Consider the following 12,461-nt stretch of genomic DNA (forward strand, 5'->3'; position numbering starts at 1 on the left):
CCTGCCTTATTGTAAACAATTTGCCTGTCAATCCACTCCATATACATCAAAACTACAACGAGGTCATTGCAAAATCTTTAAAACTAGCTCATCTAGAACTGTCAGTATTTAAGGCAGGGTAACACTTAAAATAAAAACCTGCACTCCACAACACTCAAACATAAAATAGCAAAAGAAATTGACTAATTTTAAAAAAGTGAAGAATTAAAAATGTGAGCATTAGGCTGTGAAAAAGCAAAAGAGGCAAAAAAATAAATTTAATAAGACAGGATTGGAGAGAAACAAGCTAAAAGGAAGCACCAGAGTGAACAAAATTAAACAGACAGAGCCAATCAACCCTGTTGAACACAGTAAATGGGATTTCTCAGCTGAAGAAAAAGGAGACCAGAGGAGATGACTCTGCCTTTTGCCGCAAAGCTTGTAAAATGCCCTCCTTTTACTTCAGAGGATTCTCCACTGATACAGTCAAAAGGATCCTTAACCAGGTCTGTCCCATTTCCCATGATTTGCCTAGACCCCTCCTCCACCTCCTCTCACAAATGAGTCACCATGGTCCTCATCTTCCAACCTACAGATCATCACCTACCATTTACTGCATTATCCCAGCACCAAAGACAACAATGCTCACTGAGGCTCCTTCGACAGCACCTTCCGAACCTGCAACCTCTACCACCTAGAAGGATAAGGGCAGCAGATGCATGGGAACACCACCTGCAAGTTCCCCTTCAAGCCATAAACCATCTTGATTGGAACTATATCGCTGTTCCTGGATCAAAATCCTGGAACTCCCTTCCTAACAGCACTGCTGGTGTACCTACATCCCAAGGACTGCAGCAGTTCATGGCAGCAGTTCACCACCACCTTCTCCAGAGCAATTAGGGATGGGCAAAAATGCTGTCCTAGCCAGCAGCACCCATATCCCACAACCGAAAAAAAAAATTACCCTCACTTTCCAGATGGATCATTCCCTCCGCAATATCCTGGTTCACACTTTCACCAGTCCTACTTCCACCTGCCCTTCCCCTTTTCATTGAAAACACAAGGGATCCAACACTCTCTCTGGCACCACTGTCTAAAGCTGCCATGTGACAGCACTTACATATACTTATGCCAATCTTACAATGTATACTGTGTTCACTGTTGATGGTACATTGGGGGAAGCCAAACACAGGTGAGGTGACCACTTTTCTGCATACCTGTTCTGTTCTAAATTTGTTAGAGAGTTCTTTGAGGATATAACAAGCAGAGTGGATAAAGGGGAACTGGTAGATATAGCGTATTTGGATTTTCAGAAGGAGTTCGATAAGGTACCACATAAAGGTTATTGCACAAAATAAGAGCTCAGGGTATTGGGGGTAATGCGTTGGCATGGATTGAGGACTGGCTAACACAAAGAAGGCAGAGAGTTGGAATTAATGGGTCTTTTTCAGGTTGGAAAGCCGTAACTAGTGGGGTGCCACAAGGATCGGTCCAAGGGCCTCAACTATTTACTATCTATATTAATGACCTGGAGGAAGGGACAGAGTGTAGTGTATCCAAATTTGCTGACGATCCAAAAAAGGTGCCAAGGCATGTTTTTTTTTTTATTTATTTAGAGATACAGTACTGAAACAGGCCCTTCGGCCCACCCATTTATACTAATCCTACACTAATCCCATATTCCTACCACATCCCCACCTGTCCCTATATTCACCTACCACCTACCTATACCAGGGTCAATATATAATGGCCAATTTACCTATCAACCTGCAAGTCTTTTGGTGGTGGGAGGAAACCGGAGTACCCGGCGAAAACCCACGCAGACACGGAGAACTTGCAAACTGCACACAGGCAGTACCCAGAATTGAACCCGGGTCGCTGGAGCGGTGAGGCTGCGGTGCTAACCACTGCGCCACTGTGTCGCACGTTGTGATGAGAACACAAAGAATCTGTAAAGGGATATAGATAGGTTAAGTGAGTGGGCAAAAACTTGGCAGACGGAGACCAATGGGGGAAAGTGTGAGGTCATTTGGGTAGGAAGAATGAAAAGGCAGATTATTTAGATGGAGAAAGACTACAAAATACTGCAGTAACAGAGGGATCTCTATGTTCTTGTACATGAAACACAAAGTTAGCATGCAGGTGCAAGTAATTAGAATGGCAAATGGAATTTTGGCCTTTATTGCTCGGGGGCTAGAGTTTAAAAATAGGGAAGTCTTGTTACAACTGTACAGGGTGTTGGTGAAGCCACACCTGGAGTACTGCATACAGTTTTGATCCCTGTATTTAAGGATATACAGAAAAGGTTCACTAGGTTGATTCCTGGGATGAAGGGGTTGTGTCTCATCAAGAACTGCTAAACAGGTTAGGCCTTTATTCATTGGAGTTTAGAAGAATGAGAGGTGATTTTATTGAAACATGTAAGATTTTAAGGGGGCTTGACAGGGTAGATGTTGAGAATGTGTTTCCACTGGTGGGAGAATCTCAAACTAGGGGGCATAGTTACAGAATAAGGGGGCACACATTTAAAACAGAGACACAAAGGAATTTCCTCTGTGTGGTGAACCGCTGGAATTCTCTACCTCAGAGTTGTGGAGGTTCTAAAGGGTCACGAAAATGTATTTAAGGAGGTAGATAGATTTTCGAAATCTCGGAGTCGAGGGTTATGCGGAGCAGGGCCAAAAGAGGAGTTGAGGCCTGGGACAGATCAGCCAAGATCTTATTGAATGGCAGGGCAGACTTGAAGGGCTAAATGGCCTACTCCTGCTCCTATTTCTTATGTTATGTTCTTATGTCCACAACTGTGATCCCGAGCCATGTATGGCTTGCCACTTCTGACTCACACGTTGACCTCTTATTGGCCTCGTACACTGTTCCAACAGAACTCAGTAGTGCTTCAACAAAAATGTCATCTTTCTCCTTGGAACTCAGTTACCCTCTGCTCTGAACAAAGACTCCAATAGTGTGAAATTTTAACTATATTTTCATTTCCAAACTGGTTTAAATTTCATACCTGACATTTCTCCCATGCCTCCCACTTCCTTAGCTATTTACATACTTTTCTCCCCCCTTTAATGTCTTAATGCTTCTATTCATTACTTGACTGGGATGATCTGCTACATCATTCCACTCCTTTACATAACTTTTCCTCTACCTTTTTCCTGATTGCATTAACACGACTGTAGCATTCTTGCATTTCATTTCTGAAGAAAGGTCCACACCTGAAACTGTATTTTAGCCTGGCGGCACATTCTTTGCCAAAGGGCAGTTTTGAGGTCAGGAAACCCAGTTAAAAACTGCAAATGACGTAAAACTTTTTTGTGATTGTTTCCCTCCCATAGTCAGCCTAATTGACACACTGGAGGCCTACAGCACAAGACTGCAGGCAAGCTGAAATAAAGACAGAAAGTGTTGGAAATACTCCGCAGGTCAGACAGCATCTGTGGAGAGAGAAGCAGAGTTAACGTTTCAAGTCTGTGACCTTTCATCAGAACTGGCAAAGGTTAGAAAAGAATTAGGTTTTAAGCAAGTGAAGGGTTGGGAGGAGGGTTGATGGGGAAGAGAACAAAATGGAAGGTGTATGATAGAGGGCAGAAGGAATTAAATAACAAAGCTGTCATGGGCCAAAGGCAAAAGGTGTGTTGATGCTCGAGATAAAAGACAAAGCAGTAGTCCAGAGAATGTCAATGGCAGAATAATAAGCAGTTCCGTCTACATGAAAAACAGGTACATAGTTACAAAAACAAAATAAAAAATATAAAAATGGCCAGTCATGCTCTGAAATTATTGAACTCTGTTCAGTCCACAAGACTGTAGAGTGCCTAATCGAAAGATCAGGTGCTGCTCCTTGAGCTTGCATTGATGTTCACTGGAACACTGCAGCAGGCCAAGGACAGAAATGTGGGCATAAGAGCACAGGGTGTGTTGAAATGGTAAGCAACCAGAAGCTCGGGGTCATGCTTTCAAACTGAGTGAAGTGCTCCGCAAGCGGTCACTCCATCCACATTCGGTCTCCCCAACGTAGAGGCGACCGCATTGCAAGCGGCAAATACAGTATACTAAATTGAAGGAAGTACAAGTAAATTGCTGTATTACCTGGAAGGAGTGTTTGGGGCCTTGGATGATGAGAGAGGAAGTAAAAGGGCAGGTATTACACCTCCTGCAATTGCATTGGAAGGTGATGAGTCGTCGGGGCTGATGGAGGAGCGGATCAAGTGTTGTGGCAGGAACGATCCCTTTGGAATGCTGACAGGGGAGGGGAAGGGAAGATGTATTTGGTGGTGGCATCACGCTGGAGGTGGCGGAAATAGTGGAGGATGATCCTTTGGATGAGGAGGCTGGTGGGATGGAAAGTGAGGACAAGAGGAAACCGGTCGCAGTTCTGGGAGGGAGGGAATGGGGTGAGGGCAGAAGTGTGGGAAGTAGATCGGACACGGTTGAGGGCCCCATCAACTAGCGTGGGGGGAGGGAGGGGCGGTCAGGGTAATCTTGGCTTAAGGAAAATGGAAGACATGTCAGAAGCGCTGTTGTGGAAGGCTGCATCATCAGAACAGGCGCGGAGATGGAGAAACTGGGAGAGTGGGAAGGAGTCCTTGCAGGAAACCATGTGTGAGGAAGTGTAGTCAAGGTAGCAATGGGAATCAGTGGGCATATAATGAATATTAGTAAACAGCCTATCCCCAGAGAAGTCAAGGAATGGGAGGAAAGTGTCAGAGATAGACCATGTAAAGGTGAGAGAAGGTTGGAAATTGGAAGCAAAGTTGAAGTTTTCCAGTTCGGGGGGAGAGCAGGAAGCAGCACCAATACAGTCATCAATGTACCTGAAAAAGAAATGAGGGAGGGGGCCTGAATAGGACTGGAACAAGAAATGTTCAACATATCCCACAAAAAGACAGGCATAACTAGGACTCATGCAGGTACCCAAAGCACACCTTCTATTTGAAGGAAGTGAGTGGAGTTGAAGAAGTTGTTTGATGCAAGAACAAGTTCAGCCAGGCGAAGGAGGGTGGTGGTGGATGAGGACTGATTGGGCATCTGTTCAAGGAAGAAGCGGAGAGCCCTCAGACCACCCTGGTGGGGGATGGAGATGTAGAGAGATTGGACGTCCATAGTGAAGAGGTGGTGGTTAGGGCCAAGAAACCGGAAATTGTCAAAATGACGCAGGGCGTTCATTACCCCGAGTTTCCAGTTGCTTGCCATTTCAACACACCCCCTACTCTCATGCCCACATTTCTGTCCTTGGCCTGTCCCAGTGAACATCAATGCAAGCTCGAGCAGCAGCACATGATCATTCAATTAGGGACTCTACAGCCATCCAGACTGAACACGGTGTTCAATAATTTCAGAGCATGAATGGCCTTTTTTTTTTTAAATATATATTTTTTTAAACCATGAGCCTGTTTTTCATGTAGACAGAGCTGCTCATTATTCTGCCATTAACACTCTGGACTAATACTTTGTCTTTCACCACAAGCATTAACACACTCTTTGCCTTTGTCCATGGCAGCTTTGTTATTTAATTCCTTCTGCCCTATCACACACCTTGCCTTTTGTTCTCTTCCCCACCAATCAGCCTCTATTTCACTTGCTTAAAACCTAATTCTTTTCTAACTTTTGCCAGTTCTGATGAAAGGTCACAGACCTGAAACATTAACTCTGCTTCTCTTTCCACAGATGCTGCCTGATCTGCTGAGTATTTCCAGCACTTACTGTTTTTATTTCAGATTTCCAGCATCTGCAGTATTTTGCTTTCATATTAATGCAGTCATGCTGGGCTGGATCAGATAGGTCCAGAGGTGGGGGTGGGGAGAGATGCATTAGTGATCGGGGAGGGCAGTAGCTGGTGTTCTTAATGGTGGAGGGAGCATACAGACCACAGAAAGGGGGCGAGCGGGCTTACTGGGTAGCTTGTTGGGCCTGCTAGCAAGAAGTACTCCTGTTCCACAAGAATTGCTATAAATGGCACTTACTTCATGGATTCAGTCTTTCTCCTGCCGGATTTCCTGTGGCTTGGGAAACCTGACAGACTGGAGTTAAAAATAGAATGACTGCTAAAATGAAGGCACGCAGCATCAATATTTAAATAACCAACCCACTTCCTTTAAGCAGATTGGTCACCTTCCCCTAATCCCATCAAACCAGAAGTGGGCAGGTTTGAGGTGGCTTGGGTTCCTATTTTGAATTTTAACCTCTGACCTGAACCCAATGCATCCATTTTTGAGAGTGAAGATTCAGTCCATTAAATTGTCCGTCCCCCCCCGCCCACGACCCCCCACCTCCACACTGATGTTGACTGACCTGCCACATTTCCAACCTTCTGTATTCCGGTGAAATATTTTATGTTAGTGTTAGAAGCTTCCTGTTGCTTTTGTTACGAAGGTGCGTCTGTTTTTGTTTAAAATATTTTTTGAGGATTCATAGTCAAACTAAAGAAATGTGAGACCAGTTTTTTTTGCCCCAAGTGGGTCATCAAAAGGACACTGAAAGGACTTGTTTGACAACATCATTTACTGGTTGTCACGTAACTCAAGTTAAAAATAGAACAGAAACCCTGGTAACTGCAGAAGATGTGTTCAGAGAAGTGACAGGTCAGAAGGTGGACTCTCTTTCTGGCTTCCAAGGAGAGAAGAGAATTCCCAAGGAATGAGAGAAGACCACAACTCAGCTCAGCTCTCTAGCGCCTCTCAAAGACCCCGAGAAGTCCACTGTGTCAACTCACCTGGTTTCCTGTCTTTGAAGAAAAGCCTGCTAAATTAATTCTCAATGCCGCCTGAAAAGAACTGTTCTAAAAGATTGCAGTGGCCAGTCTACGTGTACTCGAAGGCCAGACTGTATGCCACTTTTGAAACACACCTCATCTGCTTTTTCTTCAAGAATGAGCAAGTATTCAGCCCAAGTGTTTTTTTTTGTCTGCAACAGAGCTCTAAACAAAAATCCCTTTTATTTTTCCGGTTAACCAGTGTATGTGTGAGTGTGAGGGGTTAAGATAAAAAGGGAACTGTAATATTTCAATGCGTGTTTATGCTTTATTTCATTCATGGTTAAGACTTGTTTTATAATAAACCGATAACTTTGCTGTTTATTCAAGAAACCTGGTTAGTGTGTTCTATACTGGGAAAAACACAGTATATGAAAAACTGTATCGGTAAGAGGAAAAATTTAAATATATGTTGTGACCTGTGGCGAAGTGGGACTAGAATGAACAGTACATTCCTCCCGCCTCAGTCGTAACACTTGATGCACAGCAGAAATAAAGTGGGGGTGGTGGAAATTAATTTCATGGTTCCTCTTCTTCTCCCAGGCATAAAACGAGGACAAATATGAACCAGTCTGGGGTATTCTATCTTGTCAACATGTTGGTAAAGGCAGCTTCCCAGGCATCCATGGCACCCACCTGAAACAAGCATTAAGCCACTCTTATGCAAATAAGTGTCCCAAAGCCCATTTTAGACATACTTCCAGAAATTGGTCAAAAAATAGTCAAAGTATGAGTCATGAATGAATGCTCAGGCTCCTTTATCCAGTTCTACAGCAGCCTAACTACTGGTCCTTAAAAGGGACCACTGGGATAATTTTTTAAAAAAAAATACTTAACTTTCCTGTGGAGACAGGATGAGCAGGAAAACTACTGCCAATGAGGTAGCTGGCCCATATTGGTTCCACAGTATCCAGCAAGTTGCCTTCAAAGGTGTGTCTGGTGTCTACAGCTTGCTGGTACTATTACAATGAAGCCCAATTTACTTTAACCCTCCTAGTTTGGACATGTTCTGGAAGCATGCCAGTTGTGCGCGTCTGAAAATGAGCAACAATGAATTTCAATCAATGTTCTATACTTTAAGGGAGAATTGTCCGTACTTTGGCCACTTAGATACATAGCATGAAGCCTCAAAATATGAATCATTATTCCCACTTAATTTACATGTTTCACTAAAATCTGTGTCCACAGCTTAGTGTTCAATGAATTAGTGTTCAGTTTTAGGTACAACAGCCCATGAAGCAATAGCACTAAAAACAATCCTTTCCAAACCTCCAGACAACGCAAATTTTAAATACTGTCCCCACCACTTGTAGCGAGCCTAATGGTCAACATAATTTGCCTGCTATGCACAGTGCACGATGTAACCTGATGGCTGAGATCCTATAGGTGGCGGGCAACATGGTGCGGTTCTGTCTTATCTAAAGTCACCTGCCATTGCAGCACGGGTACATTTTCTGGTCAAGGACACATTTAGCTCGGTAGAATATTTGATTATGTGCACCTATGCTTTCCCAACTCAATTTCTTTTGTAACCAAACATCTGCCAAGTTTATATGTGGTTGTAATAACAGGACAGTATGGCTATTTAGGCTTAAAGCCACTGGATATCTTCTTAGTGATAAGATAATAAGGCAGTCCTTTAGAGGGGGCAGCGGAAAATCCATTTCATTGCTGTCGTTATTGTGTTGTCTAGGGACAGGGACTTATGACAGATAATTTGGAAAAGAGAATCTCCAAGCATGTTGGAGGCATAGAAAGTTTCTCCCATGCTAAGGAGCACAGTTTGAGAGCACGCTCAGTTTCTGAGCGCTGTAGAATTCAAACTTACTGCCTGCACTAGTAGCTGCTGTGGATGGAGTCAGTTAGTTTTGATTCTTTGCAAGAAAGAATGCAAACATCAGGGATTGAAATGTAAGAGTTATTTGACACCTACTGATGCAGGTCCAAGTACTATCCAAACTCTTGACCACTGAATTGCAAAGCATCGTCCACCTACAGGGATGGCACAGTTAGAGACACTCTGGTTTAGCCACAAAGTTCTGAGTGTCTGGTTCCCAAATTTCTGAGGTATGCAAGGAAACTGGACAACATTCCAATATAAGTATACCTGTACTTAGAGGATTATTCCACCACCTCAAACACCATAAACTAGTGATCATATCCCTTGGTAAGTGCAAGCATTGTGTAGTGCTTGCTTGTTTTTCTTTCCAGTCACATCCAGGGTGTTGATCCTGAGGCATTAGGTGCAGTCATAGGTGCCTAATGCCAGGGGTTGTCAGAGTTTAATGCAATCTAGTCTCCCTTATAAACTTCTGCCTTTGGCACAGTGTTCCAAATATAAAATAAACATAAGCAGTGCTCACCCTCTTAAAAACTACAGCATTTAGAGCCTTATTTTAGCATTATTTTAACTCCATTTTAAAGTGAGGGCCTGTAGGACTTGAATATTAAGTAGAGATTAGCAGAAGTGGAATCACCAATGTGCAGAGGTATAAAAGGGTCTTAGAAATTTTATAAAAGCAAAAGAAAAATCCTGACAATCCAGTTTGGAGCAAAAAGCACTCTCCAACTTTGTTTACAGCATAGCTGACACCGCTACCCAAATTTTCCCTGTTCTCTGCCAGGTCAAACACCTAAAACAGAAATCACAGTACAAAACACCAGGCAAGTTGAAAAGATAACCAACTTCCTCAGAATATACAAATACTGGGTGACAATAAACAGACATTTTCCTTTTTAAGAACACCTAAACGGAGGTCCCTGATGCTATGATTCAATTTCTCATCTTCAGTGCCTAGTGGGTCTTATCAAAACTGATCATCTTTGTTCAGGATACCATTCTCCTGAAGCTAAATGAGCCATCAACCGAGTGACAATTGTTGACTGCATTACTGCAGCTTGAGAAGCTGAAGTGGACAGTGAGTGGAGAAATGTTGTTTCATCTTCACTACTTAGAAAAACAAGACAATATCATGTCAGAGTCATAACAGCACAGGAGGTTGCCATTCAACCCTTCAAATCCAGGTAACACTCTGTAGAGCAAATCAAGTTAGTCCCACTCCCCCGCTCTATCCCTGTAGCCCTGCAAGTTTATTTCCCCTCAAGTGCCCATCCATTGTCCTTTTGAAGTCATTAATTATCTCCACTTCAACCATCTTCGTAAACAGCAAGTTCCAGGTCATTACCACTCGCTGTGTAAAAATGTTCTTCCTCACATCCCCCTGCATGCCCAAAACCTTCATCTGCGTCCCCTCATCCTTGTACCATCAGCTAATGGGAACAGGTTTTCTTTGTCTACCTAATCTAAACCTGTCATAATCTAGTACACCTTGCTTCTCTAACCTAACCTTGTAGCTAAAATCCATCACCCCTGGAATCATTCTGGTAAACCTTCTCTGCATCCTCTCAAAAGACACTCATTCTTCCTAAAAGTGCAGTGAATAAAACTGGACACAATACTCTAGTTGTAAACTAACCAGAGTTTTGAGGATTTCCTACTCTGCCATATCAGAGATCGAATCAAAGAATACTTACCCAAATTTAAAATATGTAAAACATTTACATCTTAGATTTTGTAAACAAATGTGATTGCTTTTGAGGAAAATGTATGATGAATATGAAGGAAAACTTGGTGCCACATGCCAACATGAACACCTTAACATTCTACCACCTGATGAAATATTGTAGTCCTATTTTAGAAGCTGTAAAGATATCTGCCTCTTGTTCCTTGACACTACAGCACAAAGCTATGCAGGGCTTGATTTGAGGATTTCCTACTTTGCCATATCAGAGATAGAATCAGAACAGTTACAGCACAGGAGGCCATTCAGCCTATTGTGTCCGTGCAGACTCTATGAGAGTGCAACTCAGCTAGTCCCACTCCCTTGCCTTTTCCCTGTAGTCCTGCAAATCTTTCCTCTTCAGATAACCTTCCAATTCCTTTTGAAAGCCAGGATTGAAATCAGTCTCCACCATATACTCTGGTAGCGCATTCCATTTCCTAAATAACTCACTGTGTAAAGCTTTTCCCTCACGTTATCTCGGATTCTTTCACCAATTGCTTTAAAATCCATTGTCTTCTGGTTCTTGAACCTTCCACCAATGAGAACAGTTTCTCCCTGTGTCCAGACCCCTCAATTTTGAGCAACAAATTTCCTCTCAACCTTCTCTTCTTCAAGGAGAACCCTAGCTTCTCCAATCTATCCTCGTAACTGAAGTCTCTCATCCCTGGAAACATTTTCATAAGTCTTTTCTCCAATGCCTTCACATCCTTCCTAAAAGTGTCGTGGCCAGAATTAGGCACAATACTCCAGTTGAGGATGAACCAGTGTTTTGTAAAGGTTCACCTTAACTTCCTTCCTTTTGTGCTCCATGCCTTTATTTATAAAGCCCAGGATCCTGTATGTCTTATTAACGTCTTTCTCAACCTGCTCTGCCACCTTCAACAGTCTGTGCACATATACCCCCAGGTCTCTGTTCCTATACCCTCTTTAGAATAGTTTCTTTTATTTTATATTGTCTTTCCTCATGCTTCCCATCAAAATGAATCACTTCACAATTCTCTGCATTAAATTTCATCTATCACATGTCCGCCCATTCCACCAGCCTATGTCCTCTTGAAGTCTGTCATTATCCTCCTCACTGTTCACAATACTTCCAAATTTTGAGTCATCTGCAAATTCTGAAATTGTGCCCTGAACACTCAAATCTCGGTCATTAAACCAGATCAAGAAAAGCAGTGGTCCTAATACCAACTCCTGGGGAATCCTGTTATATACCATCCTCCAGTCCAAAAAAACCATTTACCACTACTGTTTTCTGTCACTCAGCCAACTTCGTACCCACTGACCCTTTTATTCCATGGGCTTCAACTTCGCTGACAAGCAAATTATGTGGCACTTTATCAAATGCCTTTTGGAAGTCCACGTACACCACATCAACATGGTACATTGAGATGCAGTTGAGTGATTAGTCCTCTACATGACTGAGGAAGCACCACTACATTTGTGCCACTCCAAAAATTGGAAAGATCATGCACTGCTGTTGCCCGTGGAACTTTTCCCCCCCCCCACCCCCACCCCAAAGAACACCGACATACTGAACTGCGACTAGTACAAAGTTAATGCACAGCTAACTGCTTAGTGAACCAGGATACCCAACCATCTATTTGACTGGGAAAATCTGACTTACCTGTTGCTATCACAATGCAATTTAGGTATTTCTACCTGCTCCCCAATTACCTCTATGATCAAATTCAAGATGCATCTGTCCTTATTACTGTTTAGTTTAGTTTAGAGATACAGCACTGAAACAGGCCCTTCGGCCCACCGAGTCTGTGCCGACCATCAACCACCCATTTATACTAATCCTACACTAATCCCATATTCCTACCACATCCCCACCTGTCCCTATATTTCCCTACCACCTACCTATACTAGGGGCAATTTATGATGGCTAATTTACCTACCAAGTCTTTTGGCTTGTGGGAGGAAACTGGAGCACCCGGAGAAAACCCACGTAGTCACGGAGAACTTGCAAACTCCACACAGGCAGTACCCAGAATTGAACCCAGATCGCTGGAGCTGTGAGGCTGTGGTGCTAACCACTGCGCCACCTCCAATTATGCCATCTATTTTGCAAAATAAACAAGCTATAATCAAACTTTCACTAAATTCATAAATGACTTAGATGAAAGAAGAGAGCCATATATCCAAATTTTCTGATA

General features: G+C 43.0%; 1 protein-coding gene across 2 annotated transcripts in view; it reads right to left on the minus strand.

The window, feature by feature from the left end:
- slc12a1 (solute carrier family 12 member 1) overlaps positions 1-12,461 on the minus strand; it is a 145,562-nt gene that overhangs the window by 77,345 nt on the left and 55,756 nt on the right. The window lies entirely within an intron of this gene.

This window comes from Heterodontus francisci, chromosome 35, assembly GCF_036365525.1.
Source record: "Heterodontus francisci isolate sHetFra1 chromosome 35, sHetFra1.hap1, whole genome shotgun sequence".
Classification (NCBI taxonomy): Eukaryota; Metazoa; Chordata; class Chondrichthyes; order Heterodontiformes; family Heterodontidae; genus Heterodontus; species Heterodontus francisci.